This window comes from Bubalus kerabau, chromosome 1, assembly GCF_029407905.1.
Source record: "Bubalus kerabau isolate K-KA32 ecotype Philippines breed swamp buffalo chromosome 1, PCC_UOA_SB_1v2, whole genome shotgun sequence".
Lineage (NCBI taxonomy): Eukaryota > Metazoa > Chordata > Mammalia > Artiodactyla > Bovidae > Bubalus > Bubalus kerabau.
The window spans coordinates 59,554,245-59,576,561 of NC_073624.1; positions in this window are offsets into that span (position 1 = coordinate 59,554,245).

Here is a 22,317-nt window from a genome sequence, read left to right on the forward strand (position 1 = left end):
CCATTTACGTTTAAGGTAATTACTGATAAGTATGATCCCAATGCCATTTACTTTATTGTTTTGGGTTCGAATTTATACACTGTTTTTGTGTTTCCTGTCTAGAGAATATCCTTTAGTATTTGTTGGAGAGCTGGTTTGGTGTTGCAGTATTCTCTCAGCTTCTGCTTGTCTGAAAAGCTTTTGATTTCTCCTTCATATTTGAATGAGATCCTTGCTGGGTACAATAATCTGGGCTGTAGGTTATTTTCTTTCATCATTTTAAGTATGTCTTGCCATTCCCTCCTGGCTTGAAGAGTTTCTATTGAAAGATCAGCTGTTATCCTTATGCGAATTCCCTTGTGTGTTATTTGTTGTTTTTCTCTTGCTGCTTTTAATATTTGTTCTTTGTGTTTGATCTTTGTGAATTTGATTAATATGTGTCTTGGGGTGTTTTGCCTTGGGTTTATCCTGTTTGGGACTCTCTGGGTTTCTTGGACTTGAGTGATTATTTCCTTCCCCATTTTAGGGAAGTTTTCAACTATTATCTCCTCAAGTATTTTCTCATGGTCTTTCTTTTTGTCTTCTTCTTCTGGGATCCCTATGATTCGAATGTTGTAGCGTTTAATATTGTCCTGGAGGTCTCTGAGATTGTCCTCATTTCTTTTAATTCGTTTTTCTTTTATCCTCTCTGTTTCATTTATTTCTACCATTCTATCTTCTAATTCACTAATCCTATCTTCTGCCTCTGTTATTCTACTATTTGTTGCCTCCAGAGCGTTTTTAATTTCATTTATTGCATTATTCATTATATATTGACTCTTTTTTATTTCTTCTAGGTCCTTGTTAAACCTTTCTTGCATCTTCTCAATCCTTGTCTCCAGGCTATTTATCTGTGATTCCATTTTGATTTCAAGATTTTGGATCAATTTCACTATCATTATTCAGAATTCTTTATCAGGTAGGTTCCCTATCTCTTCCTCTTTTGTTTGGTTTGGTGGGCATTTATCCTGTTCCTTTATCTGCTGGGTATTCCTCTTTCTCTTCTTCTTGTTTAAATTGCTGAGTTGAGGGTGTCCTTTCTGTATTCTGGCAGTTTGTGGAGTTCTCTTTATTGTGGCGTTTCGTCACTGTGTGTGGGTTTGTACAGGTGGCTTGTCAAGGTTTCTTGGTTAGGGAAGCTTGTGTCAGTGTTCTGGTGGGTGGAGCTGGATTTCTTCTCTCTGGAGTGCAATGAAGTGTCCAGTAATGAGTTATGAGATGTCTATGGTTTTGGGGTGACTTTGGGCAGCCTGTATCTTGGAGCTCAGGGCTGTGTTCCTTTGTTGCTGGAGAATTTGCTTGGTATGTCTTGCCCTGGAACTTGTTGGCCCTTGTGTGGTGCTTGGTTTCAGTGTAGGTATGGAGGCGTTTGATGAGCTCCGGTCAATTAATGTTCCTTGGAGTCAGGAGTTCCCTGGAGTCAGGGTTTAGACTTAAGCCTCCTGCTTCCAGTTATCGGTTTTATTTTTACAGTAGTTTCAAAACTTCTCCTTCTATACAGCACCATTGATAAAACATCTGCGTTAAAGATGAAAAGTTTCTCTACCGTGAGGGTCACCCAGAGAGGTTCACAGCGTTACATGGAGAAGAGAAGAGGGAGGAGGGAGTTAGAGGTGACCCGAATGAGATGAGGTGGGATCAATAGAGGAGAGAGTGGGCTAGCCAGTAGTCACTCCCTTATGTGCACTCCACAACTGGACCACTTAGAGATGTTCACAGAGTTATACAGAGAAGAGAAGAAGGAGGAAGGAAACAGAGGTGGCCAGGAGGATAAAAGGGGGGAATGAAAAGGAGGGAGACAGATCCAGCCAGTAATCAGTTCCCTAAGTGTTCTCCACCGTCTGGAACACACAGAAATTCACAGAGTTGGGTAGAGTAGAGAGGGGTTAGGGAGGAGACACAGGCGACCTGGTGGAGAAAAAGGAGAGTCCAAAGGGAGAGAGAGCAGTCAAGCCAGTAATCTTGCTCCCTAGTGAAAAATGGGTACTGAAGATTGGGTTCTTAAAGGTACAAAATTGGTAACAAATACATAAAAGCAAAAATTAAAAATCTAGAGTAGAGTTTGGAATTTCAAAAATCGATGTTAAAGAAAAGAAGAAGGAAAAGAAAGAGAGAAAAAACGAACAAACAAAACCAAACAAGGTCGTGAAAATTATAAAGAAAATACAGGTACAAAATTGATAACTAATACCAAAAAGCAGAAGTTAAAAATCTAGAGTAGAGTTTGGAATTTCAAAAATACAATGTTAAAAAAAGAAGAAGAAAAAGAAAGAGAGAAAAAAACCAAAAACAAACAAAGTTGCAAAAATTATAAAGAAAATACAGGTACAAAATTGATATCAAATACCAAAAAGCATAAATTAAAAATCTAGAGTAGAGTTTGGAATTTAAGATATACAATGTTATATAAAAGAAGAAAAGAAAGAAACAGAGGGGAAAAAAAAGTCACAGAAATTATAGAAAAAACTATAGGTACAAAATTGGTAACAAATACCAAAAAGCTAAAATTAAAAATCTAGAGTAGAGTTTGGAATTTCAAAAATACAATGTTAAAGAAAAGAAGGGGAAAAAAAAACAAAGTAAAAAAATTATAAAAAAATATATGAAGTTTGCTTAAAAAAATAGGGTCTTTTTTTTTTTTTGCAAAGTAATAGGTTATAAAAGTGAAAAAGGAATAATAGAGGACTTAAATTTTTTTAAAAAAATTAAAAAAAAAGAAAGAAAGAATGATCGTAAAAATAGTAAAAATATATCTAGGACTTTCTCTGGTTTTGTTGTGAGTATTGTGTGTTCAGTTCATTTTGGGCTAGTTCTTTGGTCCGACATATTTCTCAAGATCTATAGGCCCCTTCCTATGTAGTCGGTAGTAACCACAGGGTTTTAATCTATTGCCTGTAGCTTCCAAGGCGGTTCCCTCTGTTATAGCTTCTTCTGTTTGCTGGTCTCTTCAGTGTCTGGTTTCCGCCTGGACACAAAGGGGACGGTGGAGGACACTTTTTTTTTTTTTTAGGCTCACTTGTTCAGTCGAGCTGTGGGGAGGGAAGGAGGGATGCTGCAAACAAATAACACTGGCGTGTGCTCGCAGTGCCTCAGCCACACTGGGTCTGCCCCTGCTCACGGCGCGTGTAGCCTCCTTGCCCACACTGCTCAGGCTCTAGGTTGCTCCGCCGGGAACCATCTGTGGTCGGCCCTGGGCTGCCTGCCCCTCCCAGGTCCAAGCCGCTCAGGTTCAGGCGCTCGGGTAGTCCTCAGAGGCGCAGACTCGGTTGGGCCTGCGTTTTGTGCCCTTCCCAGGTCTGAGCAGCTCAGGTGATGTGGTGTTTGGCGAGTGCGATTGCTGCGACTTATCGCCTCCCTGCCGCTCGGTTATCTAGGTACGCAACCGGCGCACCTTCTCAGGCAGATGTTGACCATCCAGACCCCCAAGAAGTTTTAGTTAGCAAAGAAGCCTGCTTACAGTTTTATAGATAATGTCTCTCTGGGGCTGCGATTGCCCCCTTCTGGCTCTGCCTGCCTGTCTCCGGAGGGGAATGGTCTGCAGCTGGCTATCTCTGTTCAGTCCTTTGTTCCGTGCGCGGGCCTGGCGGTGTCTTAGGTTAGGGCTGGCTTTTTGAGTGATAGATATCCCACAGTCTGGTTTGCTAGCCCAAATTATTTCACTCAGATAGCGCTCAGGGTTTTCAGGCCAGATCCTTACTCTAAGCGATGCAGCCCGCACCGCGCCTCCCTGCCCAGCCCCGCTTGCTAATGGCCTGTGCAGGCTTTTCCGCTGGGGGAGTTACCGTAGGGCTTGCAATCTGCGGGTTTTAATTGTTTATTTATTTTTCCTCCCTGTTATGTTGCCCTCTGTGCTTCCAAAGCTCGGCACAGATTTGGCAGTGAGAAGGTTTCCTGGTGTTTGGAAACTTCTCTCTTTTTAAGACTCCCTTCCTGGGACGGAACTCCGTCCCTCCCTCTTTTGTCTCTTTTTTTGTCTTTTATATTTTTTCCTACCTCCTTTCGAAGACTTGGGCTGCTTTTCTGGGTGCCTGATGTCCTCTGCCAGCATTCAGAAGTTGTTTTGTGGAATTTACTTGGCGTTTAAATGTTCTTTTGATGAATTTGTGGGGGAGAAAGTGTTCTCCCCGTCCTACTCCTCCGCCATCTTAGCTCCTCCTCCCGAGTTTAAACTTTTAAATAATAAAGTTCTAAAAGAAGAATTACTGAGGTTTGTATGAATGGAATGATTGGAAGGCTGGCACTTGTTTTACAATGCAGTGCTTCTCAGCTATGAGATAAATAAGCTCTGAGGTTCTAACGTATAACATGGTGACTGTGGTTGTTAACACTGTTTTGTATAATTGAAATTTGATATGATTTTAGATCTTGAATATTCTCATCAAGGGAAAAAAGATAAATATGTGGTAAGGTGGATGTGTTAATTAACTAGATTCGGGTAAATTTTTCAAAATATGTATGTGTGTCAAATCATCATTATGTACACTTTAGATATCTTACAATTTTATTTGTTAATTATGCTTCAGTAAAGCTGAAAAAATATAGGGCTCTATTTTAAAGAGATGATTGAGGAATAAGTGAAAGAATATTGGCAAAAATGTTGATTACTTTTAAAGCTGGGTAATGGATATGTGGAGGTCCATTACATATTCTGTCTCATTTTATGTGTGCATAAAAATTTCTGCAATTAACAGTTGAAAATTTTAGAAGAGAATGTTATTTCTGACTCTTTGGTAATGTATTTGAGAAGCTTCCTAATGAAGTAGATGGTTTTCTGAGAAAACACATTACTAAAACCAACTCACGAAGCAGAAAATCTGGAAGAAAAGTAACCTTGGAAGAAATTATAAAAGAGTCACTTCCAGAAGAGATTCTAAGATCTGATACTTTTATTCAAGAATACATTTTTTCAAAAAACACCAAATTCTTATGCTCTGTTAGTTATGTAGAAATACATGATAGCATCAAATTCATCCTATAAACTTAGCATAACCTTACCACTAGGGCCTGATAAATGAACAACAAAATTATAGAACAGATTTATGTGCATGCGTATGGGAAATTTCTAAGTGAAATGACAAATTAAACAGTTGCATTCAGCTGATCAACCTCCACTTAATCAATTTATCAGATTAAGAAAAGTTCATCATTTTCTCTGTAAAAGATACTGGTGACCACAGAAGGACGACTGCTCATGATAAGTTTTACCCTGGTAGTTCTGGCAATTTTGCTCAGATAATAACGTGTTTCCAAACCAGTTTATGTCAAGTGTACTTGTTTCTGTATTTATGCAATCTAATCAAGCATGTGTGTACACTGATGAAATATGAGTGTGGAAGAAAAGAATTGTTCCTGTGAAAGCTAAATTGAATATCAATAACCTCAGATATGCAGATGACACCACCCTTATGGCAGAAAGTGAAGAGGAACTCAAAAGCCTCTTGATGAAAGTGAAAGAGGAGAGTGAAAAAGTTGGCTTAAAGCTCAACATTCAGAAAACTAAGATTATGGCATCTGGTCCCATCACTTCATGGCAAATAGATGGGGAAACAGTAGAAACAGTGTCAGACTTTATTTTTTTGGGCTCCAAAATCACTGCAGATGGTGACTGCAGCCATGAAATGAAAAGACGCTTACTCCTTGGAAGGAAAGTTATGACCAACCTAGACAGCATATTCAAAAGCAGAGACATTACTTTGCCAACAAAGGTCCGTCTAGTCAAGGCTATGGTTTTTCCAGTGGTCGTGTATGGATGTGAGAGTTGGACTGTGAAGAAAGCTGAGCACCGAAGAATTGATGCTTGTGAACTGTGGTGTTGGAGAAGATTCTTGAGAGTCCCTTGGACTGCAAGGAGATCCAACCAGTCCATTCTAAAGGAGATCAGTCCTGGGTATTCTTTGGAAGGACTGATGCTAAAGCTGAAGCTCCAATACTTTGGCTACCTCATGTGAAGAGTTGACTCATTGGAAAAGACTCTGATGCTGGGAGGGATTGGGGGCAGGAGGAAAAGGGGACGACAGAGGATGAGGTGGCTGGATGGCATCACCGACTCGATGGACATGAGTTTGAGTGAACTCTGGGAGTTGGTGTTGGACAGGGAGGCCTGGCGTGCTGTGATTCATGGGATCACAAAGAGTTGGACACGACTGAGCGACTGAACTGAACTGAACTGAAGCTAAATTGAATATATTGGGAGAACTCAACCCAAGTGAGTCACTAAAAGAAAGAGAGAGAGAGAGAGGTTGAGACAAGTGTAAAGTCTGTGGAAAATACACCCTGTTGCTCTGCTCTCTGCTCTGCTGTCTTTGCTTCCACCTTTATCCTAAAAGGACTCATCAGTGTGGTTGACAGTAGCTCCTGAGGTTATGTGCTTCACTGACCTTGTTTAGGAATAGAGGTGTCTTTGTGTCAGTATTTAAAGTACTTTGATTGGACCAACTTGGGTCACAGGCCCACCCTGTACCAATCATAGGGCATGACTTGTGCTGGTTGACTTGGTCAAGGTCTATACCCCACAGGGTTGGGGGTGGAGTCAGCTTTTCTGGAAACACTTTTGTCCCCTGATAGGCATTTGAAGGCTACCATGAAGGGGATGAGTGTTGACACAGATGAGATAATCCACAAATACCTTTTATATTAATGCAAATTATGTCAGGTGGCTCAGTGGTAAAGGATCTGCCAGCTTTGCAGGAGACATGGTTCACCCCTGGATCGGGAAGATCCCATGGACAAGGAAATGGCAACCCATTCCAGTACTCTTGCATGGGAAATAGCATGGACAGAGGAGCCTGGTAGGTTACAGTCCATGGGGTTGCAAAGAGTCAGACACGACTTAACAACTGAGTATGCACACACAAATTGTGTCATCAACATATCCAATTAGAAAAACACATGGTAACCATAATGGAGTAAAAGACAGTCTCTATAAAAATATTTGGCAGGGAATTCCTCGATGGTCCAATGGTTAGGAATCTGCTTTCCAATGCAGGGGACTCAGGTTCTGTCCCTGGTCTGGGAACTGAGATCCCATATGCTATGGGACAACTAAGCTTGTACCCTGCAACTAAGACTCAGTGTAGCCCCCCAATTTTTTTTGACAAATTAAAGAGTGAAACACTAATATCCCCTAAGAAAAATGGACAAAGTGCATAAATAGAACTAGCCAATAGTATGTAGAAGATATATAATTTCATTAGTTAATCAAAGAAATGAAAATAAAAGCTATTATGTCATACCACTTTTTGCTTAATCAGTAGACTAAGTATTATGCAAGGAGCAGGATTGTCCCAAATAACCCTGTGTGCTTACCTGGTGTTGTAGACAGAATTGTATCCTCCACTAAGATTCAGGGCTGAAGCACCACCCCCCCCCCCCCCCCCACCGCCATGCAACTATATTTGGAGAAAAGCCTTTGAGGAGATGATTCAGGTTAAATGTGGTTATAAACTGTGGTCCCTAACAATAAGACTGGTCCTTAAAGGAAGAGGAAGAGATACCAGGAACATGTGTGCACAGAGGAAGGCCATACAAGGACACAGTGAGAAGGAACCAAGGAAAGAGGCAACAAAATCTGCCAACACCTTGATCTTGGACTTCCAGCCTCAGAGTTGTTAGAAATACATTTCTGTTGTTTAAGCCACTCCAGACTGTGGCAGCCCTAGTGGGCAATTAAATTGCCTGGGCCAGAGGCTGACTAGGGCTCAGGGCCTTTCTCTTCCTCCAGTTGGAGGGGCAGTGCCCAAGCTCACCTTCTTGAGGAACTTGGGCTTCCTCCCCTTGTGAAGGCAGGGACTGAATTAAAATGTCCTTAGGGCTCCAGAGCCCTGGAGAAGGGAATGACTATCCATTCCAGTATTCTTGCCTGGGAATACCATGGACAGAGGACCCTGGCAGGCTGCACTCCACAGGGTTGCAAGAGTTGGTCGCAAAGTGAGCAACTAACACTTAAATTTTTACTTAGGCACTCGGCAGTCTCCAGGTGCTGGGAAATTGGCATTTCAGGACAATTCCTGTAAATAGCTGGCACTCCCAAACCAGATTGCTGTAAGGCTGACCTCTCATTCTTGTCATATAAGAAGGTATATGGCATTGGTCCAGCAGACTATGGCATGCCTCATCATGGGCTGGAGGAGTGACTGTGAGTTCTTGTCATGCTGCCCCTGGCCTTGAAAGCTTCTTTATCCAATTAAGTTTATTCTGTATTCCATGTCATGGAATGTGAAATTTCACCCAAACCCTAGTGCATTATGTAGGGAGACCCAGAAGAGAATATCTTACACAAAAGAGAGATTTAAAAAAAGATATATTTTAAGAAAAGATATACTCAGTGGTGATGAGGTGCAGGTAATGGACATCCTCATTTTGTCTGTTAGCCTAAAGCTATTTACAGCCCTTTGCAGAACCAATTTATGATGTATTTAAAGAGTCTTTGGGGCTTCCCTGGTGGCTCAGATGGTAAAGAATCTGCCTATAATGCAGGAGACTGGGGTTTGATCCCTGGGTTGGGAAGTTCCCCTGGAGAAGGGAATGGAAACCCACTTCAGTATTCTTGCCTGGAGAATTCTATGGACAGAGAGGTCTGGAGGGCTACAATCCATGGGGTTGGAAAGAGTCGAACACGACTGAGTGACTAACACACACACAAAGCGTCCTCAGGATATCAGTTTTTAAAAAAGCATGGGAATATACTTATTAATCAGTGGATTCATTTCTCTGTATCAAGATACCAAGGAAATTTAATAAAAGTATATATTGTTGAACAGAAAATTTAGCTGCAACATTAGAGTGAAAAATGTATAAAATTTAATTTTCTTCAACTGAAGACTCTATACCTATGTTGTTATTGATAATTTTCCAGATAAGTTGATACGTTTCTGGAGAACAACAGAAAAGCTGCCACTTCTTGATCGTGATTTCGATGGCAATCTTTAAAACACACCTCTGTGTCTGTCACCCTGCTTTGAGGACTGAAGTTACAACCTGGACACGAACGTGGGTCTGAACAGTGAGGCCATCTTGTGGTCACTTTGAAAAGTGTCCCATTTCTGACACGCAGCATTGTCTGCGTTCCTACATTGTTCCCCTTGTGCTGAGGTGTGACCTTGAAAGTGAAGCTGCTATACAGTGGTGAGCACTTTTGGTATTTCCTGAACGAAATCTTCTGGAGGGAGTCCAAGATTCAGCTGCCAAATTTAAATTCCAGTGTTTGTGGGCTGGTGAGTGTTGCAGAAGGATTTCATGCTATGTGGTTAGTATGTATGCACATGTCCTGACTGTCACCTGTTCACAGCTAGGCTCCTCTGTCAATCATCCTGATGAAATGGAAAGTTTCTAAAACAAAAAGGTTCTGCTGGAAACATATAACAATGGGGTACTGTGAACAGAAGCAGGGTCAGATTGGAAGGACAGCACAGAGAGAAATACATTTCTGGATTTTCCTAGTCTTAGTCCTTTGTGAATGATTTCTAAATGATATAGCCAGTTCTCAGGAAACATATTAACTCCTGTGTGAATAAAAGAGAAACAGTATTAGTATGTAAAGAACAAATGGGTCATATTTTCTAAAAGTCTCTGTTTCCCTGGACGAAGCCCGACTAGAGTTGTGATAAGTAAATTCATCTTTGCTTAGCAAAGATTTGCAAATACCTGGAACATCACTTTGACGATGTTATCTCTCTGTGTTGTAAATTCACATCTTCTCCTTGACTCTACATTACCATAACTGTATGTATGTAATTGTATGTATGTATGTATGTAACTGTATGTTATTTATAAATATAATCTCTTTTCAATCATCCTTAAGTGTGAGAGATGTAATTTCGCTTTCTAATTTTCAAGTTCCCTTATCTTCCTGTTTCTTTTCCCCACTCTGAAACAGAATGTAAAATTTCCTTCAAGATTAGAGAAACAAAATACACAAAGCAAATTTTTTAGGGAAAAATATTTTCCCCTCCTTTCAGCCAGACTTTCTTGGGCTATCTTTGTGAGATGGGATATCAGATACTGCCTTGAATAGTTGTGTGAATTAGGAAACGAATGCAGATCTGTTCTTTGGCTAACTTTGACTTTGTGCAGGGAGATCAAAGGAATCCAAAGGGGGAAAAAAAAACAAAGACCAGAGAGAATTGGAATGCTCAGTGAATGTCGTTGGAAAAATATATTGCAAACTTCAGAAAGCCTGCACCGTGATATTAACAGCTGGTGCCTGTCCAGCCATTTTCAGTTTCTAAAGTGGTTTTACGTCTGTTAGCTCAGGACTGCTGTAAAGAGAAGGGCAGTCCAGGCATTGTTGTTTTCTTGTTACAAAGGAGAGCGCATACTCGAAGAGACTGAGTGCATACCATGGGGCCACTCACTTTGTTAATGTGGGAACTGGTGTTTGATCTTGGATCTGCTGACCCCAAACTTAGCTTCCTTCTGCCCCATAACAAATTCCACTGGCTTGGGTTACCCTGGAAAGGGAGCCTGTGTTGACACACCTTCTGCTGGTGGGACTCGGAGCTGTAATGGTGCATTCCTGGCTCCCCTCCAGTCCCTCACCCTGCACCCACATACTGCAAATGCTTTTTCTGTGGAAGAGCTCCAGATGGGGAAATATTTTGGAATCAGCCTGAGTTAAATACCAAACCCTATTTGTAATTTCTGCTTAGGCCTAGACACTTAAAGGATTCCAAAGGGGAACAGTCATGAGGCCACTTGGCATCCTTCTTGGGGCAGTGGAGCAGGTGATGAAGTCAAAGGAAGTTAGAATGATCCATTCCCAGCTGAGCCCAGCTGCCAGGGCCTGAGCAGAATTGATAGTCAGATGAAAATCCAGCAGAGTTCTGAATCAGATTTCAGCAGTTCCATCTCAAAAAGGATTTTCTCATGGGTCTGGCAAGAGCCATGCTGGATTTAAAGTGAAATTAAGTTGTGGACTCTGGGGGATAACACAGGAAATTACAAATGACAGCTGCTTGTCCCAATAACCACATGTGCTCAGGAGGCCCCGTCCAGGGCCCCTGCTAGTTGAGGAATGGGGATGCATTAGAATCCAGTTTTGAGCCCCTGGGGGAAAGTTGTTTTAGAACAGACTGGAGATTCAGAAGGTTGGTTCTGTTTCTTCACTGGGCATGTCATCATGAATCAGGTACACAGCTTCTCCAAGGCTCAGTTTGTTAATTTGTAAACAGGAGAGTAATAATATTTGCCTATCAGGTTTTTGTTTTTAATTTTCTGGTGGAAAACATCTTATTAGCTGTAAAGTGTTCCAGAAATGCAGGGTTTGTTATTATTATTGCCTTTACTTATGGGTTTAAGTTTCCTGTGAGAAAAGGCGATAGAGATGCATAAGACACAAGTGGAATACTGAAGAGAAGAGTAGGAACAGTGATAATATAATTAAAATCAATTTTTAAGTGTTTACAGGCATCTGGGACCATACTAAGAGCTCTAAAAATGAGGCTCCCAAAATGTAATCTGTAATCCAAGACCATTGCTTGAAATGGCGCAGAGCCTATGGGATAGAGGACGAAGTTAGGGGAGGAATGAAGTGTGGCATCAATGCAGCATCTATGATGTGTGAGGCATTTTTGAAGATGTCATTATCTCATTAAGTATGTCACATGAAGTATGTCATACCTCACACAAAGTATGTCCCAGTCTCATTTCAGAGAGGAGAAATTGGAGACTCAGAGGTATTGAATACGTTGCTCAAAGCCCTGCAACCAGTGAATGATACAGCTGGGACTTTGCTTCCAAAGCACATTCTCATGTATGGACATGAGTCAATCAATAGGGTATAAACCAGGTAGTCAACAGGACATGTTCTCAGAAGTGGTGAGGGCTGAGAAACAAGACAGCGGCCCTGAGAGCTGGGATGACCCGTGTGTCCTGATTTGCCTGTGAGTTTTCATCTTAGCGCTGAAAGTCCTGTGTCCCAGCCCCTCAGTCTGGGGCCTCCTCAGTCCAGGCAAACTGAGACACTTGGTCACCCCACAGCTGACAGCTAGTGGATGTGCTCTTGGTCAGTTCAGTCACTCAGTCATGTCCGACACTTTGTGACCCCATGGACTGCAGCACGCCAGTCTTCCCTGGCCATCACCAACTCCTGGAGCTTGCTCAAACTCATGTCCATCAAGTTGGTGATGCTGTCCAACTGTCTCATCCTCTGTTGTCCCCTTCTCTCCCTGCCTTCAATCTTTCCCAGCATCAGGGTCTTTTCCAAAGAGTCAGTTCTTCACGTCATGTGGCCAAAGTATTGAAGTTTCAGCTTCAGCATCAGTCCTTCCAATGAATATTCAGGACTGATTTCCTTTAGGATGGACTGGTTGGATCTCCTTGCAGTCCAAGCGACTCTCAAGAGTCCTATCCATCACCACAGTTCAAAAGCATCAATTCTTTGGCACTCAGCTTTCTTTATAGTCCAACTTTCATATCCAAATGTAACTACTGGAAAAACCATAGCTTTGACTAGATAGACCTTTGTTGGTAAAGTAATGTCTCTGCTTTTTAATATGCTGTCTAGGTTGGTCATAGTTTTTCTTCCAAGGAGCAAGCATCTTTTAATTTCATGGCTGCAGTCACCATCTGCAGTGATTTTGGAGCCCCCCAAAATAGTCTCTCATTGTTTCCATTGTTTCCCCATCTATTTGACATGAAGTGTTGGGACCAGAAGCCATGATCTTAGTTTTCTGAATGTTGAGTTTTAAGCCAACCTTTTCACTCTCCTCTTTCACTTTCACCAAGAGGCTCTTTAGTTCTTCTTCACTTTCTAGCATAAGGGTAGAGTCAACTGCATATATGAGGTTGTTAATATTTCTCCTGGCAATCTTGATTCCAGCTTGTGCTTCATCAAGTCCAACATTTCGCATGATGTACTCTGCATAATAAGTTAAATGAGCAGGGTGACAATATACAGCCTTGACATACTTCTTTCCTTATTTGGAACCAGGCTGTTGTTCGATGTCCAGTTCTAACTGTTGCTTCTTGACCTGCATACAGATTTCTCAGGAGAATTTTCCACAGTTTGTTGTGATCCACATTGTCAAAGGCTTTGGCATTGTCAATAAAGCAGAAGTAGATGTTTTTCTGGAACTCTCTTGCTTTTTCAATGATCCAGTGGATGTTGGCAATTTGATCTCTGGTTCTTCTGCCTTTTCTAAGTCCAGCTTGAACATCTAGAAGTTCACAGTTCATGTACTGTTGAAGCCTGGCTTGGAGAATTTTGAACATTTCTTTGCTAGTGTGTGAGATGAGTGAAATTATGTGGCAGTTTGAGCATCCTTTGGCATTGCCTTTCTTTGGGATTGGAATGAAAACTGTCCTTTTCCAGTCCTGTGGCCACTGCTGAGTCTTCCAAATTTGCTGGCATATTGAGTGCAGCACTTTCACAGCATCATCTTCTAGGATTTGAAATATCTCAGCTGGAGTTCCATCCCCTCCACTAGCTTTGTTGGTAATGATGCTTCCTAAGGCCCACTTGACTTTGCATTCCACAATGTCTGGCTCTAGGTGACACCAATGTGGTTATCTGGGTCATGAAGATGTTTTTTTTATAGTTCTTCTGTGTATTCTTGCAACCTCTGCTTAATATCTTCTGCTTCTGTCAGGTCCATACCATTTCTGTCCTTTATTGTGCCCATCTTTGCATGAAATGTCCCCCAGTATCTCTAATTTTCTTGAAGCGATCTCTAGTCTTTCCCATTCTATTGTTTTCCTCTATTTCTTTGCACTGATCACTGACGGAGGCTTTCTTATCTCTCCATACTATTCTTTGGAACTCTGCATTCAAATGGGTATATCTTTCCTTTTCTCCTTTGCCTTTCACTTCTCTTCTTTTCTCAGCTATTTGTAAGGCCTCCTCAGACAACCAGTTCCCTTGGTGAACATAAGCAATTTCATGGACTATCGGCATCAGATGGGGGATTTCATGGATGTGATGGAACAAGACAGAAAAAAGACCACTCTGTAATTATGCCTGAACAGGGATAAAAGTAAATACCATGCAATTGCCAAAATGACCAAATGATCCCCTCTACTTCTAACAAGAAGGACTACTGTTTCTTCTTCAATGACAACCCTAGCCCTGCTTCTTTCCTCCTGATTACTAAATCAAAATTAATATAATCACAAAATTTGCCTATGTTCTGATAGCTCCCAATTCACTTTCTTGAGTCCTCCTGCAAATCAGCTAACATGGCTCCAACTCCTAGAACAAGCTCTTCCTGATGTCCTCTTTCTGAGACACTTCATGGCTCCTTATGATGTCAGGTGTCCTCATAGCAGGAAGCAGCACCTACTCTATTTGACCTCAGGTGTGTTCCTGGATGGTCTTTGGCTAGGGGATGTTGACAGGACTTATACAAATACAAGGGCTGTGTATCAAGAAGGGTTACCTTTCACTAGTGGTATTGTAATTCTCTGTCTCTGGGCCATCTCTATAGCTAGACTAGAAGTTTTTCAAAGCAGAAATGCTTACTAAAGATGGTAACTAAAATTTATCGAGGACTTCCACTTGCCAGGCACCATGCTAGGCTCTCATTTAAGGTTCACCCACATTTTTGAGGGCTTCTTTGGGGCCTCAGATGGTAAAGAATCTTCCTGCAATGCACGAGACCCAGGTTCAATTCCTGGGTCAGGAAGATCCCCTGGAGAAGTGAATGGCTACCCACTCCAGTATTATTGCCTGGAGAATTCCATAGACAGAGGAGCCTGGCAGGCTACAGTTCATGGGGTTGCAGAGAGTTGGACACATCTAAGTAACTAACACATACACACACTTCTTGAAGCAATTCCTGTTGTAATTCTCATTTGACAGATGCCGAAGAAGAAGCTGAATGAAACTATGGACTTTGCCCAGAGTTAATAAGTGGCAGAGCAAGTATTTCAGAACCATTGAGTTTGACTCTAGAGCCCTAATGGCACCCACAGAACATTCAATGTTTGGGGACTAGATCAATAACCAATTCGTCTTCAGATGAGTCAGAGGTCTTGGAATGATAATAATACTAAGGTCTGCTGCCCTGAGCCATACTCTGTTTTGAACACTTTCTATGTGTTAACTTACTTGACCCTTACAACAACTCCATTAAGTTGGTATCTCCATTTTACAGTTAAGGAGGCTGGGCTTCTAAGAAGTATACAATACATTCATATAGAGTTTATAATGAATAAAATCTTTTCACACTTACATTTTTAAGCCCTGTAAAGGACTCTGTTTCACTAATTTAAGATGCCATTGATCATAAGATGCACCATTATTTCATGTGCCACTGGGGAAAAAAAGCTGCCAATTACAATTGCAATTTGTCAGAAGCCCCCAAATGTATCCAGTTTTGGGAGATGCTAAAATGCAAGGAAAAAGATATTTTAGAATTGATGGAATGGAGTAGGTGTTATTTACCCCCATTGTTTAGATGCAGAGCCCAGGGCTCAGAAATGAGTACATTTCTCAAGGTCATAAAAGTGGCAAAAGAGGGATTTGAGTCCAGGTCCACAAAATATTTCCTCTCTTCAGTGGTATTCCAAACATTATGGGCATCTTTGACCCCTGGGTTAAAAGGAGGGCCAGTGGTTTAAATGGAGACCTCCTAAATCTGACACAGAAGACTTTTCGGGCAAAGAAACACTTTTTGTGAAGTTCACATCACATCTTGTGGCCATGTACTGCAGGGTGAACTTTTCTTCTCTTTTTAAACAGTTTGTTTGTTTATTTATGCCTGCACTGGGTCTTCATTACGGCGCTTGGGCTCTACACTGTGGGGCTTCTCTATTGTGGCGAGCAAGCCCTACTCTCTGGTTGGGAGGCACAGGGTTCTCATTGCGATGGCTTCTCTCGTTGCAGAGAACAGGCTTTAGGGTGCATGGGCTTCAGTAGTTGCAGCACGCGGGCTCAGTATTTAGGGCATGTGGGTTTAGTTGCCCTGCAGCATGTGGGAATCTAAGTTCCTGGATCAGGGATTGAACCCATGTCCTCTGCGTTGGTAGGTGAATTCTTAACCACTGGACCACCAAGGAAGTCCCTCTTGTTTGCTTTTTAAGTTGGCTAAGATTTGAAATTCCTGTGAGGACTTTGGCCAAAGAGATGCATGAATGAGCTCACCATGCCTGGGAGATGCTTCTCTTTTCCAAGTCCCAGGGATTCTCTGTAGAACTTTCTCTCCCTCTCTCTCTGGGCTTCCCCAGTCATGGTTTAGGTCTGAGACTGTCAACTTGCTTTAAGTTGTCTTGGATCAGGGTCTTGCAGGGAGTTGGACTCCATATTTGATGTTCTACCGTTGACAGCTTTGAAGCCTCACCTCCTCCTCTCCCTCTCGGCCCCATGTCTGGACAAGCTGATAAGAAAATCAGGGTGCCCTCTCCTTTGGTGCCAGTGGAAGATGTAAAGGATGCCAGCCCCTGGCAGCATGTGTGCACCCTCTCTCTGGCCCTACCCCTCACTATACCCTGCAATCCTCCCCAGCTTCCTTTCCTTGGATTCCCAAGTCATTGTGGACCTGATTGGGAGGCCTGTCCTGATCTCCCCAGAAAAGCCTCAATCATCTAAAATCTATTTAAAATTTTTTAACAGAGAAAAATGTTAATAATTTTTTACCTAGGTGTTTTTAAAATGAAGAGAGGTCTGTGTTTAACCAAAGTCTATAGTTGCCTCTCTGCAGCAGTCTGCTAAGGGAGCTAGCAGTAAGGGCTGACTGTGTGCAGTTCAGCCATCATCTTCCATGGGTTGTGTCATGTGATGATTAAGGCAGGTGAAGGAAGACATTCCATGCTGTCAGCCCAAACAAGCAAGACTAAGAGAACCTGGAGGGTTTTTAAAGGTTCTTGTGGAGCAGATAAGAAATGGAATGGATAAATCGGATTTAAAAAAATGAATGAGAGAGAGAGAGCACTTATGAAATTGGAGGAAGAATGAAAAGGGAAATCAGAAATAAAATGACTGAAGAATGAAAAACTAAAGCTAACGAATCTCTGAAAAGGCCTGGTGCATTAAGAAATGGGAGGAGAGATGAAAAAAGAATAATTGGACAAAGAGAAGACAGTAAGCAAGATAAACAATAATACAAGAAAACGATGTTCTGATCTTATATAGACTTTTAATCAAGAACCACAAAGTTGTGCCACGTGAGGGTTGAAATACATCCATTTCTGGGGATGTGGGTGGTGGGGGTATGAACAGGATAAGCTAGTTGCTGTTTGGACACAATCCGCAAAGTAATTACAAGGTCTAACAATGCCCTTCCCAAGACTGAATCATTAATCACCATTTCCGATGATGCTGAAATCGTAATGAGAAAACCCATACCAATGTTTCCCAGGTCAATTTCAAGCTCTGTTATAAAAGGTATGGAGAGAAATCGATGGCATATTATTTTCCTGATTCCAAGTCGACATTTCAAACAGCACAGTGTGAAAATATAAAGACAGTGCCCTTTTAAAGGTCAATAGTGATTTCCATTACAATCCCTGATTTATCATTCAGCCCAGAAGATTTATTCCAGGCTGGGATGTAACAAGAGTTTGCTCTACACAAGGGAGAAGCAAAGCAGAAAAAGAAATTACTTGGAAGTTTTAAGGGCCTTTTTCCCCATGTACTTTCCCCCCTTTGAGCTCAAAAATAACCAGGCCAAATCTTCAAACATTTATGTTTGGGGCTTTCTCTCTGTTTTGTAATAAATTTTCTCTGACACCTCCCCAGAAGCTCTGCTCCCACTAGCCTGATAGGTCTGGGGAATATACTGTTCAGAGTTTCTCCTTTTTGGCATCTTGAAGAAGTGTTCATGAAGAGTGTTAAGAATCTCTTTCTCACTCTACCACCTGCCTTCCTCTCTGTGGCTTTCCCCGGGGGAAGAGTACTGTTTCCAGAGAATTCCTTAGGCCCTTTTGCCCTCCAGGAAAAGAATGACTTCAATATAGGGCATCTCCAGTATTTAAGAAAGGGCTGTCCTAGGTGGCTTCTTCCCTTCACCGGCAGTTCAGTAGCTGGGAGTGTTTTGGATCAGATCAGGGAGCAAACTGGCTGGGAGGCTATAGAACAAGCCATGAAATCAAAGTGGAGGGAAAATAGCTGTTGGTGTTATTTTGTAAGTTTTCCCTCTTAGTTATATTACTGTCCAGTAGTATTATGGGTTCCAAAACTGATGGAAAAATAACTCAATTAACTAGGATGCCTGGGCCTCTTGGCTATTTTGTTGACTTGAGAGTGAAACTGTCTGCTATCTCTTCTAACCATCAATATTGACCTGATTGACGTAATGCATGGGGTCAAATTCAGGATCTTGGTAGAGAGGCATCTGAGAGCAGGTATATTTAGAGTCTTATTGGAGATGGGAGAGGGGAGATGTCTCCATTTCTAGTGTCTTCCTCCACAGAGGGACCAGGAGCCCTGTTTCTTTACCTGCCTCTCCATTTTCTGCCTGCCTTTCCCCACAGGAGACAGAGAGCTGCCCCTGAGCTGTAAGTGAATGAAGAAGCTGTGCATTTGGGGTCCAAACCCTCCCACCCTGCTCTTAGGAATGAATTGTCCATGGGGAACCTGTGTTCTCTTCTGCAATTTTGTACCATAACTCCCCCCATTTTTTATTGTGGTAAAATGTACATAACAAAATTTACTAGACGACCTGACCTGCCTCCTGAGATATCTGTATGCAGGTCAAGAAGCAACAGTTAGAACTGGACACAGAACAACAGACTGGTTCCAAATCAGGAAAGGAGTACGTCAAGGCTGTATCTTGTCACCCTGCTTATTTAACTTATATGCAGAGTACATCATGAGAAATGCTGGGCTGGATGAAACACAAGCTGGAATCAAGATTGCCTGGAGGAATACCAATAGCTTTAGATATGCAGATGACACCACCCTAATGGCAGAAAGTGAAGAACTAAAGAGCCTCTTGATGAAAGTGAAAGAGGAGAATGAAAAAGATGGCTTAAAACTCAACATTCAGAAAACTAAGATCATGGCATTCGGTCCCATCACTTCATGGGAAATAGATGGAAACAGTGAGAGACTTTATTTTTTGGGCTCCAAAATCACTGCAGATGGTGATTGCAGCCATGAAATTAAAAGACACTTGCTCCTTGGAAGAAAAACTATGACCAACCTAGTTTGACCAACAGCATATTAAAAAGCAGAGACATTACTTTGCCAACAAAGGTCTGTTTAGTCAAGGCTATGGTTTTTTCCAAGAGTCATGTATGGATATGAGAGTTGGGCTATATAGAAAGGTGAGCGCTGAAGAATTGATGCTTTTGAACTGTGGTGATGGAGAAGACTCTTGAGAGTCCCTTGGACTGCAAGAAGATCCAACCGTCCATCCTAAAGGAAATCAGTTCTGAATATTCATAGGAAGGACTGATGGTGAAGCTGAAACTCCAATACTTTGTCCACCTGATACAAAGAACTGACTCCTTGGAAAAGATCCTGATGCTGGGAAAAGTTCGAAGGCAGGAGGAGAAGGGGACAATAGAGGATGAGATGGTTGGATGGCATGACTGATGCAATGGACATGAATTTGAGTGGGCTCTGGGAGTTAGTGATGGACAGGGGGACCTGGCGTTCTGCAGTCCGTGGGGTCACAGAGTCGGACATGACTGAGCAACTGAACTGAACTGAACCATCTTAACCATATCTTAAGTGTTCAGGTCAGTGATCTTAAATATATTCATGTACAACCATCACCATCATCCATCTTCAAAGCTCATTCGACTTGTAAGGCTGAAACTCTGCACCTGTTAAACAGTTACTCTTCATTTCCCCTCCCACTTAGCCTCTGGCAACCACCATTTGACTACCTTTCTCTGTGGTTTTGATTATTCTAGGTACCTTATATAGCTAGAGGACTCGTATGGTATTTGTCATTAAAAAAAATTCCTTTTCCCCCAGTTTTATTGAGAAATAGTTGACATACATCACTGTATAGGTTTAAGGCATGTAGCCTGATGGTTTGATTTACATATGTTATAAAATATTTACCACAAGAGTTTCAGTTAAACATCTGTCTTCTCACATAGATACAATAAAAAGGAAAGAAAGAAGAAAAGAAAAAAAATTTTCTCCTTGTGATGAGAATTCATAGAATTGACTCTCTTAATAGGGAGGCCAGGCATGCTGCAGTCTGTGACATCACACAGAGTCGGACATGACTTAGCGACTGAAAACAACGACACTCTCTTAACTTTCCTCTGTAAAATACAGCAGTGTTAGCTGTAGTCATCATGTTCTACGTTACATCCCTAGTACTTACTTACTTATGAATGGGAGTTTGTATCTTTTGGCCACCTTGCTCCAACTTTCCCTCCCTCCCCCACCCTGCCTCTATTATCTACAAATCTGATCCCTTTTTCTATGAGTTTGCTTTTTAGTGTTTTGCTTTTGCTTTTTTTGGTTGTGCCACACAGCACGCGGCATGTTAGTTCCCCCACCAGGGACTGAACTCGTGACCCTTGCAGTGGAAATGTGATATCTTAACCACTGGACCACCAGAGAAGTCCTTGTGTTTTGTTTATAAATTCCACCTATGAGTGAGATCATACAGTATTTTTTTTTTTGCTCTGTCTGACTTATTTCACTCAGCACAATGCCCTCAAAGTCCATCCACATTGTTGCAAGTGGTAGGATTTCCTCATTTTTATCTCATTGTATATAACAGTACTTGTCTTTTTGTGATGGGCTTATTTCCCTTAGCACAATGTCCTCAAGATTCAGCTGTGTTATAGCCTATGACATAATTTTGTAAGGGAGGCTCCCCCACCCCTAAGCAGAGCCTGCCTAGAGATTAGGAATTGGCTTCGTATGATTCTGAGGTTTAGTACTGTGGGGTCACTTGCCAAATTTTTACATTTTAGCTCTATTGTTAATAAAAGTAAAATTTTGATTCTGTCAGCTCCTTTGTTTTAATTCTCAACTGGCTCAGAAAGGGGAAAAGAGGGCTATTACTGGGCCCTCTTTAGGTCCCAACAAAGTTGAAATTATGACTCTCCTTAATCATCTTGAAAACTTTATAACTTGCTGAAAGAATGCAGAGATTCCATATGATAGTTTGTTCCACATTTTCAGGCTGCATTCATTTCCTGAAAAAATTAAAAAAAAAAAATCTACTGTGTTTCAGGAGCTATGCCTCAGCAATGTGCAACAGAGACAAATTCCTGCCATCAAGAACTTCTTGTTGAAAAAAAAATAGTAACAAAAGGAAATTGTTGTGAATTGTGATTATTTCTAGGATGGAAAGAAACAAAGGGCAAGGAAGAATAAAAGAGGCAGAGGTTGGCTTTAGATAGAGTGGATTCGGTTATAGGCAGAGCTCATCCTTGCAAGTTCAATCATTAATTAAAATTGCCCATGATGTTTGAATGGAGACAAAACCAGTAGTTAGGAAACTTGATATATGGTGGGATAACTTTTAGTCTCCCTAGAACTTACATATTTTTGCTAGATTTATTACATATTGTAATAAATCATTATGCATTCATTTCTTTAGTCAATGCATTTCCTTTATTTATTGATTGATATTTATGTATTTATATATGAATGTAGTAGGTTGTGTGGGGTCTTAGTTGCAGCCTGCAGGATCTTCAATCTTCATTGCAGCATGCGAACACTTTAGTTGCAGTACGTGGGCTCTAGTTCCCTCATCAGGGATTGAACCCAGGCCCTCTGCATTGGGAGCACAGAGTCCTAGTCACTGGACCACCAGGGATGTCCTCTAGTCAACACATTTCTAATGTCAGAAAATTTGAAAGAGGTGAAGGATATATGGATGACTAAGACATTCTTCCTGCCCCAAGGGACAACCTGCCTTGTTGAGATATCCAGGGACATAAATAAGTAATTAAAATAGAGTGTGATAAGCTGGGGGAAGATCATGAAAACAGAGTAGGGGGTAAGCACCTCAAGATACGGAAGTTGGGGAAGTTCAGGCAGAGTGGATGTGAGCATTTTCTGAAGCTCAAAGCAATGAAAACCATGGCTCATGTTTTCAGGGCAGCAGGACTGAAGTGTGCTAAGGACATAGAGTAGTTAATGCCCTGAGGTTCTGAAATAACCAGAGCATTTCCAGCACAAGTTAGAAACACAGGCCTGATAGCTTCACCTTTTGCTTTGAAGCTGTCTTTAAACCTTATCTTAATTATTATTCCCATTTTAAAGGTAAGCTAACCAAACAGGTGAAGTGATTTGTTCAGGTCATGGTTGGTAAGAAGCAGAGCCATATTAGAATGACTGTTGAACATAAAGCAGATTTTATTGGTATTGGTTAGAATTTATGAAAAGTCAAGAGTTTAGCTTTTTAAAACAAAATCTATTTCCGTGATGGCTCAGAGGTCAAG